The following is a 3983-nucleotide window of genomic DNA, read 5'->3' as shown; positions in this document are numbered from 1 at the left end:
GGGATCGTCAGAGGCTTTTTTTTTTTACTTTTAAAAGCATTTTTTCGGCAGAAGAGGTTGTAGAAAAAATGCTTTTAAAAGTTAAAAAAAAGCCTCTGATGAAGTGGGTGGGGTAAGCGATCGGCGATCGGGCCGGGGACCGGTTCGGGGGTGTGGCCAGCCAATGTTATTACCGGTTCTCAGAACTACTACAAATTTTTACTACCGGTTCTTGTGAACCAGTGCGAACCAGGAGCAACCCACCACTGGTATGTGTGTGTCTCATTATAGACTTGTAAAAGAAGATGTGTCTGTACTGTAATTAGAAAAAGTTTTCAAAATATTAACTGCAGAAAAGAGAGGAGTCGGAATATTTTAAGATATGGAGAAAATTTTACCATTGGTTAGAGAAGTTATATATAGAGAGAGAGAGCGCAAATGTTGTAACAAAACAATGGAAGAAGAAAGGGGAGAGTGAAGATAGATAAATGTATTAATAGTAAGCAAGATAATGTTATAATAAATGAATAATGTGTGGAAAATGTTATAACAAATGAATAGAAAATATCAAGAAATGATGAAGATAGGAGGAGCAAGAAGAAGAAGAATACACAGGAAAAGCACCCAGCCAATACACTGAATGTCTGATTATATATTGTATGTTTGTTTGTTTATAAAATAAAAAAACATGATAAAAAAATATTAGCTGCAGATATCTGGGTAGGCATATGCACTGGTGCAATAGAATGTGTGATGAGAATTGATTGGTTATCCTAATACTTGGAACATGTTATTTCTTGTCAGTAAAAATATTATTGTATTGCAAAATAAGATTTCTGTAACCTGGAAATGGCTGGGAATCTTAGGAATTGTAACCTCAATGTATCTCATGACAGGACAGGTTGGAAAAGCCTAATTGATTGATTGTTAGTTCTTTAATTTATACAGCCATCTATCTCACAATAGCAACTCTCGATTGTTTACAGCATTTAAAAATTAAGCGAGAACAAGAACAGTCAAAGAGCTAAATCAGCCTAAATTGAAGCTTGGGAAATGGGTCCCTTATCAGTTAACAGGAGTGTTGATTTATCACCAGTTTATCAAATACGGCATATAAATCAAATTAAAAAAAAATACTTCGGAGGTGAGGGCTTGGCAGCATAAGGAAATGATAGCCAATCACCAGCCATCAACACACCAATCAGCCAATAGGAAGGCACCATATAAACACAACTCACAGAACAACCAAAAGCACATATTCCAGTAGAAAGAAGTTCCCTGAGAGGTGCTCCAGCATGAGTACAAAAGGTCGGAAGAGTAAATCTCTGGTCCCATTGACCACCCAAATTTGATCTCAAATAATAAACAGCTTATTTAAGGGATTGCTTTTTCCCAATTATATCTACCTGTCCCACCAGGTCAGGCAGGAGGGTTATGTAGATCCCATCTACAATGGAGCTTCAGCTGGTAGGACCAAGGTGGCATATCTTTTGACCCCTGCCCTCCGCAACAAAATTGCTAATGAGATGATAGCTCCATACATACATACATACATACACCATGCCATTCCCCACCTCATTTATTTATACTATTTCATTAAAGTACCATAATCCTGGGATAAGGCTTTAATCTTAATATATAATTTAATATATAAGAATTTAAAAAAAATTAATATAACTAAAAATTGATCAAACTGTCTGAAAATTCAAAATTTAAAGCCATATAATAGCATAATAAAACTTGCAAAAATAAAGTTTATGTCACCCATGTTTGATCGAAAGTTTAAGCGATTTTAAGCTTAAGTCTTCACTGACTCCCAAACCAATAGGGCTCAGCACCAAGTATAGCTGAGCAGTGTTGAAGGCTTAAATTTCTAATCAAATGGAAACATGAAAAACATGAAATGTGATGACCTTGATTTCAACTTGAAAACTATGATTTTTCACTATTTGATGAATGGAAATATAATTAAATTCTAGAGACATTACGTTGTAAAAAAGGATGGAGGATCAAAACATGACTGGTCCTGGCAATTTAATCCTGATTTAAAATTTGAAAATAGCAAGAAATAACCACTGAATTGTAGATAATGTTGCAGAAGATTTCGAGAAAATATTAGACATCTCTTGGAATGAAAACAGTTTATAAGAAAGACTGTATCTTAAGGAAAATTGTTTTGATATGCAGGAGGATAATTTGAATTATTTCCCTTTTTTTTTCTCACTTCTGAAATGGTACGGAACAATTCTTTCTGTATGCCAGCACTTCCAGATTGATTTGCTTCTTTGTTACATTTTTTTAAAAGATTTAGATTCAATATTTACACACTTTAGATTCAGAATTTTTTGCAACTCTGCTCTGAAAGCCCTCAGGGGGAAAAAAGTGTTTTACTGAGTTTTCCTAATTCCGTAAAACAAATTTAAATTAAGAGCAAGTTACAGGAGAGGGCAGGAAAAAATGGTACTATAATTTTATATCAGTACTGGGTAATCTGACAATCATGGTGATCAGGTGTGGGTTTTGTTTTAGTCTTGCATAGTACTGATAAAGTACAGGTAGTCCTCGGCTTACAACCACAATTGAGCCCAGAATTTATGTTGCTAAGTTAGAAATGTGGTAAGTGAGTTTTGTCTCATTTTACCACTTTTCTTGCCACATTTGTTAAGTGAATCACTGCATTTGTTGAATTAGTAACATGGTCGTTAAGGGAATCTGGCTTCCCAATTGACTTTGCGTGTCAGAAGTTCGCAAAAGGGGATCACATGATCCTGGGACATTGTAATCATCATAAATATGAACCAGTTGTCAGCCATCCGAATGTAAATCACATGACCATGGGGATGTTGCAACGGTCATAACTTTGAAAAATGGTCATATGCCACTTTTTTTCAGTACCTTTGTAACTTTGAATGGTCACTAAATGAATTGCTGTAAGTTGAGGACTACCTGTAACACAAGGATAGAGTTCTTTGATCAAGGTGCTGATGTCAAAAAAATTCCATCCCAAATATCACCAATTATCTTTTATAGGCCTTGTAACTCCTAAGAGCATTTCTGATGGCATACACAAATTATGGGCAGTCTCATATGGAACGAAATCTTCCCTAAGATACCTCTCCTTTTCAGACTTTATAAGGCAAAACGTAGGGTCCTGAACTGTGCATGAAAATAAATTGAAGGTCCGTGAAACTGATCTGAGATTACTGTACTCATGTACTACATAAAGCCTCCTCTTAATAAGATTCAGCCATTGCATTTTCCATTGACATTGAATGGAATATAAAGTGTAATTTATTAGCACTTTTGATGCTGCCATTTATAAAGTGTTATATTAATCTAAAATATATATTTAATAAAATATTTTTAAAATATATCAGTTTATGGACAATTTCCCCTAAAATTTGCATTTTGTCTTTTTAATATGAGTCTTATATGATTGTTTTTTTTAAAAAAAAAGTGCACATTATGTATAGCTGATTCTGATTAGCTCATGGATTATGAATTAGAACAGTCCATTTAAAAATGTGGACTTAACAGAAATCTTTAGCATCCCTATGCATCATACATCCTCTAATGGATAAAGGCAAAGTTTCTTGTCTCTGAACAATTTGTATCTAGGGCACAAATTATTTGAAACGGAAGATTTCTTGATATAGGAGTTAATGGTGCGGTGCTGAAAAGCTGTGATATAACACACCAGGGCCAAAAGGATTGAAGCAAGTTGTTGGTAAACCAATGTGGGATAATGTCTTTGCAAAGCCAGGGAGGTTTCTGCTTAGCTTTGCCCATCAGCAATAATGGAATTGAATTCTGTGCTATAGATAATTGCCTCAAGTCATTCTCCGGACACAGGGAAGGTAAGATTAATAAAGAGCATTTGTTATGATTCTGCAACCAATTTATGTAATGGAGCTCATAATAAATAACCATGCCGAACACAGACATTCATCACAGCCAATTTATAATGTATTTGTTCACTATGTGTTAAACGAACCATTTATATG

Source organism: Pituophis catenifer, unplaced genomic scaffold, assembly GCF_029215685.1.
Source record: "Pituophis catenifer annectens isolate HBS135680 unplaced genomic scaffold, rPitCat1.0.hap2 SCAF_2, whole genome shotgun sequence".
NCBI lineage: Eukaryota > Metazoa > Chordata > Lepidosauria > Squamata > Colubridae > Pituophis > Pituophis catenifer.
Note: the sequence above shows the minus strand (reverse complement) of the source record.